The following is a 22,743-nucleotide window of genomic DNA, read 5'->3' on the forward strand; positions in this document are numbered from 1 at the left end:
TCAGATGTTAATTGGGGAACTAACTAACTAATTTACTTTGCTTAGCATTTATATCTTTTGTTCTCAAAGGAGTCACATGTCCCAGAAATATGCCCTGTGGACATTGCATTACTGGTTTTCTCTAATTAATATTTTGGAAGGGGCTGCAAAACAGGCACAGACCAAAGCTCAATCAACTTTTACCCTCTAATCAATCATTCACTTGAGCTCTTAGCATGATGCCATCCAGAGGGGTCATTTTGACCCGGGTCAGCTTGCACCAAGCCCACTGATCGCATGTTTTTATGTTTTCTTTATTTTGTAAGCTGGTATAGTCCAAAGTTCGATTTTGAAACATACATGCAAATTGAGCCATTATTAACCATTCAAGTGCAATTTCAGCACTTCCAGTATATTTCCACACTGTTTATTTAATGCTAAGAGAATCCTGCTCCCAGAATCCTCTAGCAAATTCAAACGTACCATGCCATACCAAACTCATGCTTACCACATTCATTTATATCAGCCACAGTAATTCACAATAATTTGGCACCATCCCAAAAACCACCACCGGCCCTGAGCATGAAGGAGCCTTGTCTGTGGATCAGCTCCCTGAAACCATCAGCCTTTGGCAGCAAAGCCCTGCCTTCCAGGCCTCCACAGGCCATGCACTCCCTCTGTATGGGTAGCAACAGGCACACACCAGCCCCCAAATACTTGGAGCTTTCCCTGCAGTCTTCTGCCCCTTATCCGCTGAACACTCAGAATTACCAGGCCTGCTAGCCCCAATGGGACAATACACGCCAACTTGTAAAATTTAACTCAGGACCAGCACGTTGATATAATTATAGTGAAAACCAGAGTAAGTGTATTATCAAAGACTAGAGAAGCAGGAGAAGACAATGAGGATATTGGAAACAAATGGTTATGTAAGCAGTGTCAGGATGAGCTCCACCCTGACATCTGGTGGTGAGGTGTGGCAAGTTGTGGAAAAGAACTTCAGGGGCAGATCTCATTTGCATAGGCACACCCACCACGCCTAGAATGAGACCATAGCTGCCCAAATGGTCACTTTGGCCGCTGTGGGATCCCCAGTGTCTCTGTTATTGGGGCAGGAAGAATAAATTGTTATTACCCTGATTATGGGAACTGTGCTTGGAACTGTACGTGGCCTTTTGTTACGATGGAGGGATTCACCATCATCTAAGTAGCACTCGCTAGGCAAGGGTCATGGGTTCCAAAACTGTGTGAATGGAGAGAGGCTGGGGACAAGTATTAATACTTGGTGGCATGGGCCCCTTGGTGAGGGCCTTACATGCTGATTGTACTTCCTCCTCTCTCCACTGTGGAATATCAGAGCTAATTTTGATTTCATTAGAAGTCTAGTTATAGGCTGCTGAGCTCACTTTGGGCTGACAGTGCACCAGCACTGGGGCTCCCCTACTATAAGCTGAATTCACCTAAGAGCTGAAATCACTGAGTGTTGTGTTAAGTAGTGGGGGAGCCTGAAGATATATTGTGGAGCAGTTTGCGGGACGGCTGGTGAAGCAGTTCGACGCGGAGCAGTGTGTGGATGGCAGGAGCTGCTTGTGGGCCGTGGAGCTGAGTGAAGGAGTTCGTGGGGCGGCTGGCGGAGCGGAGCGCAGCTGAGCGAAGGAGTTCGTGGGGCGGCTGGTGGAGCGGAGCGCAGCTGAGCGAAGGAGTTCGTGGGGCGGCTGGTGGAGCGGAGTGCAGCTGCGCGAAGGAGTTTTGTGGGGCGGCTGGCGGAGCGGAGCGCCGCTATGGAGCTATGGGGCGGTCAGCTTCAGATCACGTAAGGTGCCTCTTACCCCCGTCCCATTTCCACCCAGGTTGGGAGGTAAAGCTCCGCCGATAAACTTTCGAACTCTGGGGCTGCCCTGACCAGGGACAGAGACTTTTGGGGCATTGGACTTTTGGGGTTGCTGGACTCAAGAACCAAAGGGAAAAGGGCATGCCCCAATTTGCCTGGGGTGGGGTTGTTTTTGCTCATGGGTTGTGTTATGAATCCGGTTGGTGGTGTTTCCCCAACATAATGCCACATTGTTTCTCTCTGTTATTAAAAGACTTTTGCTACACTCAGACTATGTGCTTGCGAGAGGGGAAGTATTGCCTCTTGGAGGCGCCCAGCGGGGGTGGTATATATTTGTCCCAGGTCACTGGGTGGGGGCTCGAGCCGGTTTGCATTGTGTTATTGGAATGGAACCCCTAGATATTGAACCCGGCCCTTGTTGCTGCCAACTCTGACGGGCAGAAGGGTTACAGTTACATAGAAAACAAACTCATAACGTGTTCTAGAGCCTAGACTTAACTATCAGGTTAACCTCCTGTCTAAAAAAGTTTATCGCATCCCATCCACAATCCTCTTCAGCATTTTCAGCCAAGGACGGCTGATACCCCAATTTCATGAATGCAAACGTGCCATCCTTTTATTTCCTATGTGCAGGATAAAAGGGTGTCATCTTTGCCTTTTAGAAAAAAACCCGAAAGTTCATTGTCTTTACTCATAGACAGATAACCCCCTATGGCTTGTTTTTTTCCATTGTGCTCCTTTCACATAGATGTCACATTTGTTAACATTTAACGTCTCTTTGTTAACATTTAACTTCATATTTAAAGAGGCATCCATTGTGTCACCTTACAATGCTTAATTTCCACCCCCACAGAGAGAGAAGTTCCTTGCCTCCTGGCTGGAGGAAGCAGTCTAAGCCATGTCTCCTTTTGGTGACCTGCTTTTAACGTACATGCCCAGGAATGTAATTTTCTGTTCCAGACATGTAGCTCCTTATATTCATTTCATAATGATACTGATGGCCAGTGTGACACTGGCTTTCCTCTGAGACATCATGTGACATTTGTCAGTGAACAAGAATGTTCATACCAGAATCAGGAGATACTTGTACCTCTCTGCACTCCCTTGTCAGTTGGCATTAACTGGTTCGGGTCACAGTAAACTACATGAAAGTGAATTTGGAGACAGAAAAAAATTAAAGGGTGAGCTAACTAAAAAGGAGATTACTGATTCATGGCTGAACCTAGGGCTGGATGTGCTTCTGGCTGATGGTATATACATCACATTCTGTCTGTGTAGAAAGTATCCACCATCATCTTGGCATCTGAACACAACCAAAATACAAAAGCAATCAATCTGCCCCAAAATATGCTGAGAAAGCGTACACAGTCGGGGATGGGAGGGAGAGAGATGCCATCTTTAAGAAAGACATTGGGCTTGATTCATCCTGCACTGGGAGTTACAGTTTGCATTCTTCTGCACTTCTGGTATCATCCATCCCTAGGAGAGGGCAGGACTGCCGCACGACTGCCATCTTCCACTAGCGGAGGCAACATTAATTTCCATAGGAGCCCCACCAATGGAAGAGAGATTGGGCATTCTTCACACAGTAATGGTTTCTGAATGATTCACAAAGCTAGCTCTACCCCACCCCCTCTAGACTTATCCACTTTTCGAGGCTGTCCCAGCCAGCCCCCAGCCATGTGCAGCTTGAGTCCCTGCAGCTTCACACTGTGCGGAGTTCCTGCTGCTGACCCCCACTCTAGGTTATACCAGTAGAACAACAGGAATGTGACTGTCAGGTCTATGCTCACCACAGAGGCACAGATTCCTAGCCAGCCAGGACAATACAGGGTATTTCTGGTTACTGAAGTTATTTGGGTATACAGACACCAGTGAAGACAACTGAGACTGCACCACCTTGATAGATGGAGGGCAGATGTCCCAAAACTGACAGTCAGATTATGGTTTTGGTTAGTTCTTCAAAACATCCAGGGGCTAATTTCCTTTGGATAATGGGAAAATTGGATGATGCCACTGATTTTCTTTGATGAGAAGGAAGTGTGCAGTTGGATGCCTTTATGTAGTGCTGACATTAAGGTCTGTTGTGTCTCAATCTCTGAAGGAGCATACCATGTAAATTGAATAGGACGGGGGATCGGATTGAAGCAAAGCGTTATGGAGAAGCAATATTTAGAAATGCAACTAAACTGTGTGAAATAAAACATTGCTGCAAAAGTGAGCAATGAGGGCCTGACCTTGCTGTAAGGCCCAAATCTGTCTTGGCCCTTATTCGATAGGTGTCATCAAAATAGCCAATGTCTCTGGATGGAATTACTTATTACTGAATGCCCCAACAGATGATCAATAGTCTTTATCAAAATCTTGGCTGCTGTGATGTCCATCTTAATTTGGGTTACCTTGCTGGGTTTGGGGAGGAGGAATTGGTCAATGGCAATGGCCATTGAACAGAAGGCAGCTGGCAATATTCAAATCAGAGAGAGATGATATCAAAAAGATGCCAAGAAATGGGTCTGGAGAGCAAATTTGGCTGTTTTCATCTGGCAAAGCTATTGGGATCTTTTGGGTGGGGCTGCTGTTGCTTCATAGCCAACTAATCAACACCCCCAGGTCAATGGAGCTCTTGTGGGCTGGGTCCATGTGAAATGTACACAGAGGATGTGATGGAACTGATTTTAATTAAAGGATGTATACAGCTATGGAATCCGCAGAGCTTTTGAATAATGTGGAGTTTATGTGCAAAGTTAAAAGCTTACTGCTGCTCCAAGGGACAGGGCAAGTTGGGAGAAAAACTTGATCTCAGCCACTTAGAAGCCTCAGGTTTCAGGCTCCACAAATTATAAATAAGGCCTTTCTAAAATTGGACATTGGGGTGGTCAATGGTTTGTATTTGGCTTCAGCCCAGAAGCGTTTTTTGTATGTTAATACATTTTTCCACACACAGAGCTAGAAGAAGTTGAAGTTTCCTCTGGAAGGCTAGCCCTTACCTTTGGAGAAACCAATTTCCCCTCACTGTCCAGTAATAATTCAAATACATTTTAAATTCAGCACCCCCTTCTAAACAAAATTTTTTCTATCTTAATGAAAAAGGGTATTTGGCTCTGGTATAACTAAGAACAGAAGTTGGCCCAATGTCTTCAAGCTAGTCATCTTAAATGTTTTTTGACTTGCGTAACAACTTAAATATGATCAAACAGATTTTGCTTTTAATCTGTGAAAGAAAATATTTGTGCTTGACCTGTAAATCATGCTGTGCCAAATTTGATCATGGAACAAATGTCGATGGTCAAGTTTTAATTCCCTGAAAATAGGAGTTGAAATGGGAAATGCTGACACAATAGCCTAACTATGGCTGTGGAAATGGCACCGATATAATATCTAAAATAAATGGATACAGCAAAAAAAAGTACTGAGGTTTGTATTTCCTTAAACCACGTGTTTCTGAGCCTACTGCGTATGGGGAGAAAAAGAAAGACGTTGTAGGAATCTACAGCATGTGGTGGAAAAGTCTTTGCTGACATTTGCAGAGTATTATGTTGTGCCAGCATTGTTGTAAGTGTCTGAGAGAGAGAACATTGCAAAGTAATGAACTCTGGAGCACTGTGAAAAAAGGATTACATATGTGTGTGCACATAAAAATATGTGTGCATGCCTAAATATAGCTATACTAAATATAGCTATATAACAGAAGATGAGATTTATATAATAATGCTGTTCGGGGGACTTGTCCTCTTCCCTCCCCCCTCCCGCCCAATTCAATATACTTTTCAGAAGCAGATTGAAATGATGTTTATGACAGACAGATGACTGTGATGGAATGCTGACTGTGAATATCTTCCACAGTGGGAGTAATTGTACAGTGAAGTAACAGCTGATAAATGTAAAAAGAAGTGACTTCTAATGTGTGTGTTGTTTTTTAAAAATCCACTTTATTAAAATATAAAATCTTTTTATATTGCTAATGGATCTTTAAAACAATGAATAGATTTAAGGAGACATCTTTAAAATACTGTTCAAATTATGGCTACAAAACATATGAATCGTTGCTGTTCTGTAGCACAATTAATTTTCATTGCTATATTTGTGACCTACTTAGGCAACTCACAAACGCTAATCTTGCTGGATAATTAAAGGAGTATAAGTATCATTTGTCCAGTCCCTGATAATTTATTTTAGATATCCAGCAAGCTCTCTTCAGTGAACTTGCAGATAAGTATACCACTAATGATTCTTAATATTTTATTCAATTTTTTCCTTTGGAAAAGAACAAGTTGCATTTAATATGGCAATGAGATATTTCCTCCCATAAATTATTTTATTTTCATAAATGTGGCATTCAGATTTCAACAAGACTTGGATGCATTGTACAAAAGTAACACATTTATTACAAGGAGTATTTATGGCACCTTAGAGACTAACAAATTTATTTGGGCATAAGCTTTCATGGGCTAAAACTCACTTCATCGGGTGCATGCAGTGGAAAATACAGTAGGAAGATATATATACACAGAGAACATGAAAAAATGGGTGTTGCCATACCAACTGTAACGAGACCAATCAATTAAGGTGGGCTATTATCAGCAGGAGAAAAAAAACCTTTTGTAGTGTTAATCAGGATGGCCCATTTCAAACAGTTGACAAGAAGGTGTGAGTAACAGTAGGGGTTTGGCCAATATACATGGCAGAGGGGCATTGTTGGCAATCTCTGCGCAATCAAACCAGACAATCTCTATGCAAAAGAATAAATGGACACAAATCAGACATCAAGAATTATAATATTCAAAAACCAGTCGGAGAACACTTCAACCTCCCTGGACACTCAATTTCAGACCTAAAAGTCGCAATTCTACAACAAAAAAACTTTGAAAACAGACTCCAACGAGAAACTGCAGAATTGGAATGAATTTGCAAACTGGACACCATTAAATTAGGCATGAATAAAGACTGGGAGTGGATAGGTCATTACACAAAGTAAAACTATTTCCCCATGCTAATTTTTTTCCCTACTGTTACTCATACCTTCTTGTCAACTGTTTGAAATGGGCCATCCTGATCATCACTACAAAAGGTTTTTTTTCTCCTGCTGATAATAGCCCACCTTAATTGATTGGTCTCGTTACAGTTGGTATGGCAATACCCATTTTTTCATGTTCTCTGTGTATATATATCTTCCCATTGTATTCTCCACTGCATGCATCCGATGAAGTGGGTTTTAGCCCACGAAAGCTTATACCCAAATAAATGTGTTAGTCTGTAAGGTGCCACACGTACTCCTCAGGTTTATTTTGCTGATACAGACTAACACGGCTACCCCTCTGGAACATTTATGACAGTCTTATTGATAAATAACCTGGGATAAAATAAACCACGTTTCCTCTGAACGGCACTGCCTCTTAGCCTCTAGGCAACACCTGTGTGTTTCAGAAAGCATAGACTTCTAGGGATCTTCCCTTGCATGATCTGCCACTCTTTGGTAGAGGAAGCTTGACAGGAAATGGTAGGACTGTAGGGGGAGGAGGTCATTATCTAGTGTCCATCTAGGAGACAAAGAGAAGGAATTCTTTAGGCTTGGGGGAGACAGAGAGGCGGCTGGAATGAGAAGCTGCACCATCTCCAGGGCCACAGGCCTCATTCAATCCTGACTTGACTGCTGACACAGCAGCCCAGAAAGAGTAGCCCTTAGTAAGATCTTCCATAGGCTGCAACCAAACCAGTGGCAAGAAAAGGCAAATTCCCTTGCTGCTAGGCCTCAGTGGGTGTGCTGTGGGCTCAGATGTTGTATGGTGTGGAGGGTGTTGCTGAAGTTTGTTTTGCTCACTTTCCATATCTACAGTTTAGCCTCAAATTCTGAATGTGCCACCTTGTGGGTTACCATTTGGTAATCTGAGAATCCCAGTCTATCCAGAGTAGGGTAGCCAGATGTCCGGTTTTCGACCAGAACGCCTGGTGGCTCCAGTCAGCACTGCTGACCAGGCCATTAAAAGTCTGATCGGCAGCGCAGCAGGGCTAAGGCAGACTCCCTACCTGCTGTGGCTCGCACGGCTCCCAGAAGCAGCAGCATGTCCCTCCTCCAGCTCCTATGCACTGGGGCAGCCAGAGGGCTCCATGCACTGCCCCTGGCCACGTCTCCACGTAGGAGTGACATGCTGCTGCTTCCGAGAGCTGATTGAGGTAAACACCACCTGGAGCCTGCACCCCTGACCTCCTCCTGCACCCCAACGCCCTGATCCCCCTCCTGCCCTCTGAATGCCTAGTTTCCAGTCTGGTTCACCCTCCTGTACCCCAAACCCCTCATCCCCTGCCCCACCCCAGAGTCTGCACCCCAAGCCAGAGCCTACCCCCCAAACACACCCCAACCCTTCAGCCCCAGTCCAGAGCCCCCTCCTGCACCCCAAATCCCTAATCCCTGGCCCCATGCTGGAGCCCACAGCCAGAGCCCTCCCCCCTCCCGCACCCCACCCCACTGAGTCAGCCCGGTGAAAATGTGCGAGTGAGTGAGGGTGGGGAGAGCGAGCAACAGGGGGAGAGGGGGATGGAGTGAGGGGGGTGGGGCCTCAGAGAAGGGGCAGGGCCTCAGAGGAGGGGTGGAACAAGGGTATTTGGTTTTGTGCAAGTAGAAAGTTGGCAACCCTAACCCAGAAAGGTACCACAATTGCCTTTGTTTTGGGTAGGTATCAACTTATTTCCAGGTGGTGATGGCCCGAGGTGCTAATTTAAAAGAGAACCCTGAGCCCATTGATATCCAGGCTGCAGCTTATCCCCTAGTACCCAATATCTCAGGGATAATGGTCACTGCAATGGTATTCAGTTGAAACAACAGGGAATTTTAGGTGATCAGTAAAATCTCTGGCACAAACTCATCTACTAACCTTCCTCAATAACTGTTCATTCTACTCACACCACTCACTTCCAGCTGACTGCAGTTTTCTGGACCAAGAAAACATAAACATTGTTAAAAATGGCATAAAGTTTAACAGTGGGATTGGTTTATTGCTGTACTCCTCTTCATTCCTTAATTGTTATATGTGAGTGACAGCAAGGAAAATAATCTTCCCCGTGGTGTATGTCAGTGAATGACACAAGAGTGGTCCTACCTGTGTGAAGTGCATTGCATCTTGCTAAATGCTACCAAATTCACGGCCTTGAAAAACGCATCACAGACCATGAAATCTGGTCTCCCTCTGTAAAATCTGGTCTTTTGTGTGCTTTTACCTTCCACTATACAGATTTCATGGGGGAGACCAGCGTTTCTCAAATCGGGGGTCCTGACCCAAAAGGCAGTTGCAGGGGCACTGCAAGATTATTTTAGGGAGTTCTGGTATTGCCACCCTTACTTCTGTGCTGCCGTCAGAGCTGGGTGGCCAGAGAGTGGCAGTTGCTGGCCAGGCGCCCAGCTCCGAAGGTGGCACCCAACCAGCAAAAGTGCAGAAGTAAGGGTGACAATACCATACCAGGCCACCCTGACTTCTGCGCTGCTGACTTCAGAGCTGGGCAGCTGGAGAGTGGTGGCTGCTGATTGAGGGCCCAGCTCTGAAGGCTGCAGCGCAGAAGTCAGGGTGGCAATACCAAACCATGCCATCCTTACTTCTGCGCTGGCTGCTGACGGCAGCTGTCTTCAGAGCTGGGCTCCCGGCCAGCAGCTGCCGCTCTCCAGCTGCCCAGCTCTGAAGACAGCAGCGCAGAAGTAAGAGTAGCAGGACCACAGCCCCCAGCACAATAACCTTGCGACCTTCCCCGCAACACACACGCACACAATGACAACTCTTTTTTGGGTCAGGACCCCTACAATTACCACACTGTGAAATTTCAGGTTTAAATAGCTGAAATCATGAAATCTACTATTTTAAAAATCCTGTGACCGTGAAATTGACCAAATGGACTGTGAATTTGGTAGGGCCCTAACTATGGATCTATGGTAACTTTTTTCAGCACAAAAAAGATTGCCCTTAACTTTCAAGATAAATGTTAGGTGATAGCTGCTGTAGGTGAGAGTGGGGTTGGGACAGCAAGGTCTGAGGATTTTTTTATGATCTAGGTTACTCTGAAGTGAGCCTGTTCTTGAATAATTCTGCCTAGCTTTCCAGGCAGTTATTATTTTTGATCTGGTTTTATTTTGCAATGTGGTTCTCACTGGCGTGGAAGTTAAGTTGTGCATGGTTTGTTCAGTTTGCAGACTGATCAACACTTTCCCCTCTGGCTTCCGTGTTCAGGCTGGAGCGTCACTGCTGTTGTTGCCTGCAAGGATCTCAGGGAAGCTCTAATTTCATGAGATTTCCTACAACATACCATAGTCTGTTCACTCTCTTCCTCCTTAGCACTGTCTGTGATCTTGGAACTCCACTGTGATGCTGAGCCTGCATGTGAAATCAGAGACCACAGCTCGAGAAACCCATATTCCTGTTTGTTTTTTAGGCATTATAAGGTCTCACAGTCCCCACCAGACACTAGCACAAGGTATTTTTTCTGAAACGACTTCTTAAGCTGATGATGTGGCTAAATCAATCCACCTTGCTCTACACTAGCTTTTGCTGAGTAACCACATAAGCCTATTGCTGTTCTCCCTGCCCTTCCTTCCCCAGATCCATCCTACTGTTTTGTTACCCCCTTTGTTTTGTTAGATGAAATTAGATTGTGAACTCTTCAGGGCAAGGACCTACCATCTTATTTGTACTGCAAGGTGCCTAGTAATTTTGGAGAGCTGTAATATAATAACTAATGATAAACAGAGCATGGAACTGAGCACATGATTCATTGTTAATTAATTTAAGTGGCCAGGACCTCAGCTTTATATCTCATCTGAAAGATTGCATTTGCAGTATCGTGGTGCCCCATGACACCAGCCTGGAGATATGTAAACACAGACCCAGAGGACAGCATGAATCATACCAGTGCTGCAGAGAGTGGGTTGTCTGGGGGGCCTCCCATCTAAGTATTTACTGTGTTATATGACTAGAGGGTTGCACACTTTGTAGCCTCTGTAGGCTGAGCTCATTATCATTTGTGCCATCCTCCCATTCCCCTCTATTTCAGGGATTCCTTGCCTCACCTTACCACCACCTTCCTCATGCCAGGGGATCTATGCCCCCCCCCCATTGGCCAATGCCAGAAGCTCCATGTCCCCAGTGCCCCCTGTCCTCATACATTGTCCCCCATTCTCACCCCTGAGCCTCCCATTTTTCCCCACCAGGGATTCTGTGTGCCTGCCTTTCCCCCACACCAGGTTCCCTCATTCTCTCCTCCATGCAAAGGGCTTGGTGTACCCTCCCCCATTCTTCCCTTCCCCCATTCCAAGATCTTTGTGTGCCCCCCATCCTTCCATGTTATGGTCTCTGTGTCTCCCTCAATTCCACCTTCCCGCTAATGCTAGGGTCTCTATGTCCCCCTTTCTCTCCTTTGCCACATGCCAGGAGCTCTGTGTGTTCCCCATGTCCCTCTCACCCATACCATTGTCCCTCATTCTCCTTTCTCCATGCCGGGAGCTCTGTATGCGTTTCCGTACTCCCTATTCCCTCCACCATTGTTATTTCTTTTCTTTCCATCTGGGAGATAAGTCATTCAGAGTGTCTTCAGTTTTAGACTGTTCTGGGGGCATGGGCAGAGCTGAGATCAGGGTAGTGTTATACTAGCAGGTGTTGATGGCTGCCATGAACTGGTTCTTTGATCTATAGATGGAAATACAGAGTTGAGTGAAGCTGCTGGCTCTGGTAACAAGATTTTAGGGGATTCCTGTGTTTCCCATGCCTCTTCCAGTTTCTGATTTTCAAAATCAATAGAGTTCTGTCCATCGATGTCTAGAACATTTCCTGAATTTTTGGTCTTGATCAGATGCAGTGTTCAAAAGTTATCACACTACAGACAGACAGACACCGAGAAACGCCTTCCAGTTGGGCGCAAGACCTCGCTTCACTTGTCAATTAGTTTGCTATAGATCCTTCGCCACTTCTTGTTCTTCTGGAAGAACTATGCTTGCAAAAATAGAGGCTTGCTTTGAAAACCAGGTCCATAATATACATTTATTTTAAAGAGTAGGTTCAATGAAATAGTTGAATAAACTATCTACCTGGTGACTTAAGTCTAAATTCATTCCCAGACCTATGAGTTCTTGGTACTGTGACAAATACTGCAACCACATGCAGTATCTTTGAGGACTATTGTCTTAACTTTCTGAATAGATGTATCTTTGTGGGCCTGTATTCTACCCCATGGAGGACAGTAACTGCATCCCCTCGAGGAACTAAAAATGTGGGGAGAGGGAGTAATATTCTGTTTTGTAATTGCTGTTTGGTTAGTGTAACCACTAGCTTACACTGTTCATAGTCACTGGAGAGAAAGCAAAGCACAGGTGCTGGACTTTAGTGAATTGCATGGGGGCTGCAGCCCTTGGTCAGATGGGAGAAGGATACAGCTCCCTGCCTTTAAGGGGCATCTGCAATCCAGACCAGTGAGGGGTTGCGTCACCACCTGCCCTGTAACCATGGGTACCTCACAATGCTTTGCTGCTCTAGCTTCCAACCTGGGCTGCTTAATACCAGCCTGCAAGCATGCAGGTCATACCCTGATTGTCTGTGTGCTAGACAGTCCTGGTTCAGCAATCCTGACCCCAGCAGCATGTTTACAGCCCCTCTCTGGCTTCTACTAGCCATAGTTACTACTTGCATGGTGACTCCAATATGCTTCCAGTCCTGGATTTTCCCCAAACCAGCCTTCTCTTGGACAGCTCAGAGAAATAATACGGTTTGTTTACCCCTTTAAGGAGATAAAACACACCAGTTTGCCACATTAACTAAAGCTGACATTTGCTTTAGTACAAATGCAGCACTGTGACCAGCCCTCTCCTGGATCAGGATGACCAACCCTCTCCTGGATCAGGATCTCTTCCAAAGGCCCAAAGGTGCTGTCACCTTTGTCGTCTTAGGTGAAAGAGAGAACATGGGGCTTTCTGCCCTGTTCTTGTATAGTCCAGCGAACCTTTGACATGTGCAAGGTTACACCTCAAAGTAAAGTTTATTCAATCAGTGGAATCTGGTGGTGAAGGAGGCTCCATGCTCTTTCTCCCCATGCTTGTGTTTACTGAAATGCAAAATTATTCTGTTTCCTGCCATCTCCTCCCCCAGCTGTGTGGAGGACCCTGTTTATAAGTAAATTAAGGACTACTTATAAGTAAATTAAGATGAACACACATTTATAAGTAAATTAAGATAAACACACATTCCTTTGTTGAGGATAGACTGGTTTAACAACTTTTGCCTAGGCAGAGCTGTCTGTTTTTGAACATGTGCTAATAACATCATGCAGGGGAAATTCATACTTTTACATGTAATATTGCCATATACTTATCACCATGATATTATTGACTACTGAGTTATTCATTTTCAAGTGATACCTCAGAAAAAATATTTTGAACAAAAATAATTACAAGAGTGTATAAGGTGTGAATACAGGAGTGTTTTGGGTTACAGTATTCAGGAGTGGGCTACGAGGTTGGAGGAAGTCAGAGATGCAGCTACCCCTAAATTGAGGTATGATTAGGGCTTTCTTTACTTTTTTACTTTACAACCATGTGCATATATATTTTTATTTGTCTTTCAGCTCTTCGTTGCTGTTTAACAGGTACGTAGAACCTCAGATTTATGAACACCTCAGAAACGGCGATTGTTCGTAATGTTGAAATGTTCATAACTCTGAACAAAACATTATGGTTCTTTCAAAAGTTTACAGCTGAACATTGACTTAATACAACTTTGAAACTTTACTATGCAGAAGAAAAATGCTGCTTTTAACCATCTTAATTTAAATGAAACAAGCACAGAAATAGTTTCCTTAACTTATCAAATCTTTTTTTAAACTTTCCCTTTATTTATTTTTTGTAGTTTATGTTTAACACAGTACTGCACTGTATTTGCTTTGTATGTGTCTCTCTGCTACTGCCTGATTGCATACTTCCAGTTCCAAATGGGTGTGTGGTTGACCAGTTAGTTCATAACTCTGGTGTTCGTAACTGATATTCTACTGTACTTAGTACTTGTCTGTCCTTTGGACATTGTTAAAAGTAAAAATGTAGCGACACAAATGGCAAGGAGAGATGTTTCACATATGGCCATGGAAAGTAGTTTCCTTTCTTTTACAGCAATGTGTAAAAAAGCCATGTAGCTTTAGAGTGTGGAATCATACATGGACACTCCCACTGTGGCCATATCTCTCAAATATCCTTCATTTCAAGGGATGTCCCTCATTTTACTACGAAAGTTGCCTATATGCCACACAAATTTGGTGCCCTCTCACTTTTATTGTTGAATTTATTTACATTAGAAATAAAGAAGCATGAAAGTGAGATTGTAGAAAGCATCTAATGGAATGAATCCCACAACATTTTAAGTTATCGGCATGAATAAATGTTTGTGTCCCTCATTTTGGGTCTTTGTCACGCAGTGTGCTCCACACTTGGATCTCTGCAGCTTGAGAGATGTGGCAATAGCTGTGACTGTGGCCTTCCACAATTGTGAAGTTCCACCAGAAAAATGAAATTGTGAACTAAGGGCTTGTCTACATGGGGAGCTATTCCAGAATAGCTATTCCTGACTATGATTCTTAATTAACATCATGAGTGGAGGCTCTTATTCTGGAGTAAGAATGTCTTGTACCAGATTAGCTGAATCCCCTTTTATTCCCTGGAAATTAATTAAACTAATTCAGAATAAGGCACTCTTATTCTGGAATCAGAGCCCACACATATGAAGTTAATCAGGAATATTTAATCTGCTTTAAATTCTCGCCTTACTTTATTGTGGATTAACTATCGTGCACGGGCAAGCCCTAAGAGGAGGAGGCTTGTAAGCACAAGAGGCAGAACTGTCATAGCAGTTGGATCTATCTAGATTATGGAACTCACTCCCACAAGAAACAGGAATGATCAAATGCAAAACTCGTTTCTTTGACTCCGCTTTCCCTCAATTTCTTCACACCCACAAAGCAAACTTAGAAGTTAATAAAGCCATTTGTCCTATTTGTTTAAGAAGACAGCTATTAAATCTATTTTTAAATACTGAATGCCTTTTTTTCACCATGCCAGCTGTAATTTGAGAAGTGCGAAGAAGTTGCGTGTAGAGCTGACTGTACCTACGCAGAAATTAGAAGACTTATTATAACTGAGTCGCAGTCTCTTGCTATATCTTGCCCATTAAATTGTGCAAATACAAAATGATGTGCACATCCTTTATTTCATCTGCAAATATATTCACACATTAAAGCTGCATGGAAATAGTGCTGAAGTTATGTGTGTGGGGAACAATACAAACCAGGGAAAACAAGGTTAAGGGTGAAGCATGCCATGGCCTTCAATATCGAAACACAACAGGGGGCATTAGGACAGTTGTTAATGTAGTGCCTTGCTGTGCTTCGTTATAGAAAGACATATGGTGCATTTCACCCTTGATCTTGATTATTTCTTGATCATAATTAGAGAGTCTGGACACCAGTGAAGGAGCAATGGAATATTGAGTGTATTGTGTGCTTTGCTATGTGCATTTCTTTTCTGTTGGATACCCGGAATCCAGGTGTGCTTTCAGTGTGTAAACAAGTAACACCTGGCCCGTGCCATTCTGAAGAAAACAATATTGTTGTGTTCTTTAGGGTTCTGAATCTGATGAAGGCATCTGAAACCAGTGTACGAGAAAGATGATTCCTTATTAAAGTTAACAGCCAGCCTGTTCCAGCATGTCTAAGTGGGAGGGGGAGCTGCTAAAAAGCAAAAATTAAACCAGAGAGAAAGAGAGAGAGAGAGAGCCGAGTAGGAGATGAGCATTGAGAGACATGATCCTCGCAAATATGGGCTTCAGATGCTGCCCAAAGTCGAGGCTTTCAGTGCAATTGAATAATATGCAAGCCATTTGGATAAAGGGGACTGGAGATTGGTGAGTGCTGTGTGTAGAGAGGATGAGGAGGTTGGATGAGTTAATTTAAACACTGTTCCTTTGGATAAATGCGTCTGTCTCCTCTTGCCCCACGCAACATCTTCTCCCCAAAATCACACTGATTCCAATTTTGCTTTGCTTTCACTTTCTGTCCCACTCACCTCTATGCACGCTACCCATGATCACTCTTGAGGAAATGATTTTGTAAGTGACACTCCCAGGACCAAAAATGTGATCTTTCACCCACTTCAAAGAGGTAGCAAGTAGTAACCATGAGGGCACCTGGTCTGAGAAACACATATATGGCATGAGTGCAGCTTAATTGCCCCCAGGCAATTTTCCTCCTGCAGAAAAAGATAGTCTTGAGGCTTCCTGTATTTCCTCCTCCCTTGGGGAGAGGAGTGAAGTGCCTGTCTGATTTCCTCTTCACTGGAGTTGAGCTCCCTGGAGTTAATATCTTCCCCTTTGCTCCATTAGGTGGGATGGGAATCACAGGATGCGTTTGTAGTCTCTGGGCGGCTAGCCAGGAATGCGTGGCGAGGGGTGTCAAGTGGTTGGGGTAACAGGCGCCCTTTTAGGTGGATCTCACATACTCTAAAAAAAGGTCTGATTACAACGCTATTCATTCTTCTCTCCTCCTGCAAGAGGACTGCTCTCCTGGCAAAAATCCATGGGATCCCAAACCCCTTCCCCATTCAGACATGCCAAATATCACATATCTTGCATGACAGTCATGCATTTGGCAGCTCTGTGACACCTTCCTTCATCTCAAATAAAATTTCTCCTATTTTTGAGAGGCAGAGGGCCCATTCCCCATAAACACCTGGTACTCAGAGAAAAGTGTAATGGGTTGCAAGCCATAACATCCTGAATTCAGGGTTTATTTCTTCCACAAACTATTGTTGTTATTGTATTTCATAATCGTTATTACTAAATTAGGCCTTAAATCTCAGGTCTTTAATGACATACTGAATTCTCATTTCCCTTAGCCTTTCACAATAATAGCACCACTGGAATTTTGATACATAGTGTTCTACTGCCGTCTCACAAGTACTTGTATAACCCACTGGCAAATGGTGTGTTGCATAATAGCCCTGCTGACACCAATTATGCCTTTAGTTCAGCTGGTAGGCTTGTTTGTTGTGAATCTGAAGGTCCTGCCGACAACCCATGTAGTAATGGTCTCAAATTGCAGTGGGGGAGATTTAGGTTGGATATTAGGAAAAACTTTTTCACTAGGAGGGTGGTGAAACACTGGAATGCGTTACCTAGGGAGGTGGTGAAATCTCCTTCCCTAGAAGTTTTTAAGGTCAGACTTGACAAAGCCCTGGCTGGGATGATTTAGTCGGGGATCGGTCCTGCTTTGAGCAGAGGGTTGGACTAGATGAACTCCTGAGGTCCCTTCCAACCCTGATATTCTATGATTCTATGGGTGGGGAGGGGAAGATATGTGACTGTGCAATTAGAAACTGTTTCATGATTCGTATGCACAAGGGTCCAGAATTTGCATAGGCAAACTTAATTCTGTCATTTCCTAACTTCTGAATGCTTGACTTTTAAACCTTAGAGTTCTATTAATATAGCTCTTGCATGTTTTATATATATTTATGGGACTGTCTCTTAAGTTAGTGCTTACTAGAGACCTGGGCATGGCTGGTAGGTTTTATGGACCATTTCTCCTGTAGGTCACCAGTTTGAATCCTGCCCTAGTCAGTAGTGACTGACCATTGTTTTCATCCAATATAAGAGCTTGTCCACACATGGAATTATTCCAGAACAGCTCTTCTGGCATAGCTCCACATATGGACACTTATTCCGGAATAAAAGCGCCTTTTTCCTAATTAGTTGACTCCGCTTTGGAAGTAGATCAAGCTAAACCAGAAAAAGGCGCTCTTATTTTTTGAATAAGTGTGTCCATACCAATGTTCCTCCTAATTTTTCCCATCCATGTGTGGAATACATTTTGTTATGTGCACCAAGGTATGGACGGATGTGTGCCACCAGTAGAAACAAAAACCTAGATATAATATATATTTTTAAAAAGTTACCATAGGGATAATTACTCCAGCCAAGACAGGTTAGGCATTTTAGAACTCACTACTAAAAGAATTAAATTTAAGTGTAAGAGAAATAAAAATTATGAAATGTACAGACCAGTCAAAACACTAAAATAACACACTTTGAAAGAATAAAATTACAGAGAATATATGTGCATTGCAGGAAGTACCAAGAAGTAACAGCAACAATAATACAAGTGTGTGTTGGGAGGTGAGTGTGAAAGAGTTTGTGTGTTTGTGTTTGACCCAGAGACAGAGTGAGTGTGTGTGTGACACAGAGGCAGTGTGTGCGCCGGCTGCTGAGGAGGTTTCTGAGAGATGCCGTGCATTGTCTCTTTAAGGCACTCATGGAAAGCTCTCCTGCTCTGTCCTGAGCCCTGCGGAGATGGGATACATGGACTGGGGGGAGGGCGAGAGTGTGTGTGTGTGTGAGAGAGACAGACAGACACGCATGAGCTGGCTACTGTGGAAGTCTCAGAGACCATGCGCTGTCTCTTTAATAAAGGCAGGCACTCACTCACTCACTGCCCGGAGGCTGGAGTTGTTCAGACCGCAGCAGCTCCAAGTCCTGAGCGGGAGTGTCCCCTCTCCCCTGCTCTGTGGAGATGGGGTACAGTGGTGAGTGGAGGGGGAAACCCTGACATCAGCAGGCCTTTCCCCCACACCTCCCCACTCTGCACAGCCAGCAGGAGGGTCCCAGGAGCAGCTGCAGGAACAACATGGCTGCAAAGCAGCAGGGGGAGAAGGGGCACCTGAACACACACTTCCAGATGTGAGCACTCTGCTAATCAACTGGGTGGCACTTGAATCTCTCCTGGGCAACCGCCCAACCGCACAGCTTAGAGGGAACACAGGTCCATACATGGAATTGTATCCAGTATAGCTATTCCACTTGAAATTGAAATGCTATGTTATTCTGGAATAACTTTCATGTGTGGACAAACCTTAGCAGGTATTTGCTGGATCCTATATTTGTATTTGGGGCGTCTCAGTTCCAGCTCCCGTAAAACAATATCACCTCCATGCTTTGTGCTAATTGGCAGACCCTACAGAGAGATCAAGAACTTATGAGCCTTGAAAACTGAACCTGTTTTCCCTAGCTGTCCTCTCACCAGAGCAGGGTGGAGGCATGCTAGCAGGGCAGTGTGGTGTGGGAAGCTTCCTCTGTACATAAGACAATTTCATTCAAAGGGTAGGTTAATCTGACTTTTTTTTCAGTGATATTAATGTGACGTTTTGGGGTTCAATCCCAACCAGGTGTGTCATTGCCTGCCCTGAAATTCTGGGTGCTTTAAATGCTTTGCTGCTGTGGCTCAGAGCCCTGGTGCCAAAAGCCAGCCTACAAGTATGCAGGTCATGCCCTGGCTTCTACTGCCCAGTTACTCTTTGCAGAGTGACCCCAAAAAGCTTCTGGTCCTGAATTTCTCCTAAACCATTTGAAGTTCCCAGAATTATGAATCCCTCTGTTACCCCTCTCAGCCTCAGCCAGTGAGGGTTTTGCTACTGCTAAGCTGCGTGACAACTTCCTGACACACCAGCTTGTCTGCCTTGCCAGCAAACTCTTTTGGGCCTCTGACAGTCCAAACCTTGCCTTCCAGCTAACAAACAATGAACCCCAACTCCTGAATGGCACAGAGATGTGTCTCTGCCGTGTCCAGCCCTATCCTGGAACACTCCCAGAAGTTATTAAGTTCTTTGCTCCTTTAAAGAAATGATACACTGTAGTTCATTAATTTAACTGGAGTTGGACAAAACACTCTTATTTCAATCACAGCACTGAATTCATTTATAATAAAACAAGTTTATTAATCAAGAAGGCATGGGTTTAAGTGATACTGAGTATAAGAAGTAAAGATAGAAAGTGATACAAGCTGTCAAGGTTCCTCCCCCACTCTGAACTCTAGGGTACAGATGTGGGGACCTGCATGAAAAACCTCCTAAGCTTATCTTTACCAGCTTAGGTCAAAACTTCCCCAAGGTACAAAATATTCCACCCTTTGTCCTTGGATTGGCCGCTACCACCACCAAACTAATACTGGTTACTGGGGAAGAGATGTTTGGACGCGTCTTTCCCCCCAAAATACTTCCCAAAACCTTGCACCCCACCTTTCCTGGGAAATGTTGGATAAAAAGCCTCACCAATTTGCATAGGTGACCACAGACCCAAACCCTTGGATCTGAGAACAATGAAAAAGCATTCAGTTTTCTTACAAGAAGACTTTTAATAAAAATAGAAGTAAATAGAAATAAAGAAATCCCCCCTGTAAAATCAGGATGGTAGATATGGGTCTTGAACCTGTTGCTGCAGGGTTTATAGGAGCAGCCACACTTCAACCCTCTATCTGGCAGTCTGCTGAGCCTTGCCTACCTGGGATTCATGAAGCTCCTGGCCCCAGTTTGAGGCTCTGCCGCTATGGTCCTATTGTTGGAGTCCTGGAGCAGCTGATTGACATGCTGGCCCTACTTAAGCCAGCAGCAGACACAGGAAGCTGGCTGAATGTCTTGTGCTTCCTGCTCCAACTAAACTAACTTGATTTCCTGGCATCTGATTTGTGCTTCTGATCTCTAGTTTGTCTCGTACCTCTGACCCTGTGATATCTGACTTGGCCTGATTATGATTCCTGACCCGTGGCTCTGATCTCTAGTTTGTTTCCTGCTTCTGACCTTCCAGTATCCTGACTCCTGTTTTGTGACTGCGGAATCTGGCTCTAACTACTAGATCTGTGACAGCTTGTGCCCATGACCCGGCCGTAACAGCTTGTTCAGACCACAGTTACTCCTAAAGGGCCAAGCCTGGTGATAGAAGGTTGGATCCACCAGCACCACTGCAGCCACTAGAAGTATCAGACTCGTCTGAATTGGCCCTCCACCTCCAGGGAGGTAATCAACCACTGCAGGCCTAAATTGCTCAGCTGACCTTGAACAACCAGTGGCTTCAGGAACAAGTGATGCAATTCAGCACTGAGAATACTACTCTGTGAACACAAAGTGCAGTGTCATGCCCCAGACAGGGGCCTGCAATATCCTTGTTCCAGGTTTGATGGGAAGTGCCAGTGGTGCCGGGGCTTCATGAACCAATGCCGCCTTCTTTTTCCGATGAGTTCCCAAATCTATGCTTCTGACCAGGCTAAAGTTAATCAGCCTCCTGACAGAAGAGATGTTAGACTGGGCCTCCCCACCTGCTAGAAGGCCATAGCCTGGTGCTGTCAGCCTGGAATACTTTTCTCCAATTAATGTCAACCATCTTTGATGACCAGAACCAAATGCAAACAGCCAAGGCTGACTTGAGGGGACTTCAGCAGAGTCAAGGCACGGTGGTCTCCTATGCAATGCACTTCCGCTGCCTCACTGTGGATTCATAATGGAACCAAGCAACACAGCTGTACCAGTTCCGCTGGGGCTTACAGGAAGAAATCAAAGATGCATTGGCCCATGTGGAGACGCCAACAGACCTAGACGTCTTTGAGGACCTCACCCTCTGCATAGATAATTGCTGTGAGAAAGAAGAGAGGAGAAAAGAGGTTACCTTCAGCCTCCCTTACCACATACTGTGACCCCAGCTTCTGTATTGCCTGCCAAAACCATGCAAGCCTATCTGGCTCATCAGTGACTCACACCTAAAGAAAAGGAATGGCACCCTCAGTGCCACCCGTGCTTCTACTGTGGTGAACCTGGCCATGCCATTTTGGCCTTTCCAGTATGAATGCTGAAGAGCTCAGGGAAACAAGCTGACCCTGGCCTGATGGGCCTGGACCTTGTGGGAAGAGAACTTCCCTGTACCCTGTTCCTCACTGAGACACACCCTAAGCCCCTGCCACAGGCTTCTCATTTGCAAATGCCTATCCATCAGCACATCCCAGGCAACTCCCAACAGATTTGCCTCCAATGGGCCCTCATTGATTTAGGAGCACTGGACAATTTCATAGATGCAGCTACAGCTTGGGCCCTAAGGATTCCCCTGTTACACAAGGCCACACAATCAAAACTACTGATGGCTCCCCACGGTCTTCAGGTCCAGTTGTGGAGGACACCATCCCCCTAAACGCCATTATTCAGTAACATAGAAAAACAATACAATTCAGTGTGATCCATTTTCCCCTGATCCTTGGCATCTCCTGTCTGATCCTTTGTCAAGGTTCCTTCCCCACTTTGCACGATAGGGTATAGATGTGGGGACCTGCATGAAAGACCCCCCTAAGCTTATTCCTACCAGCTTAGGTTAAAAACTTCCCCAAGGTACAAACTTTGCCTTGTCCTTGAACTGTATGCTGCCACCAGCAAGCGTTTAAACAAAGGACAGGGAAAGAGCCCACTTGGAGACATCTTCCCCCAAAATATCCCCCCAAGCACTACACCCCTTTCCTGGGGAGGGCTTGATAAGAATCCTCATCAATTTGTACAGGTGAACACAGACCCAAACCCTTGGATCTTAAGAACAATGAAAAAGCAATCAGGTTCTTAAAAGAAGAATTTTAATTAAAGTAAAAGAATCACCTCTATAAAATCAGGATGGTAAATACCTTACAGGGTAATCAGATTCAAAACATAGAGAATCCCTCTAGGCAAAACCTTAAGTCACAAAAAGACACAAAAACAGGAATATACATTCCATCCAGCACAACTTATTTTACCAGCCATTAAACAAAAGGAAATCTAATGCATTTCTAGCTAGATTACTTACTAACTTAACAGGAGTTGTGAGGCTCATCTTTTCCCAGCAAAAGCATCACACAGACAGACCAAACTCTTTGTTCCCCCTCCCCCCCGCTCCAGATTTGAAAGAATCCTGTCCCCTCATTGGCCATTTTGGGTCAGGTGCCAGTGGGGTTACCTTAGCTTCTTAACCCTTTACAGGTAAAAGGATTTTGCCTCTGGCCAGGAGGGATTTTATAGCACAGAAGGTATACAGAAAGGTAGTTACCCTTCCCTTTATATTTATGACACCCTTCATGCCTCCCCCTTTACT

Source organism: Lepidochelys olivacea (genome assembly GCF_965140295.1).
Source record: "Lepidochelys olivacea isolate rLepOli2 genome assembly, chromosome: 4".
Taxonomy (NCBI): Eukaryota; Metazoa; Chordata; order Testudines; family Cheloniidae; genus Lepidochelys; species Lepidochelys olivacea.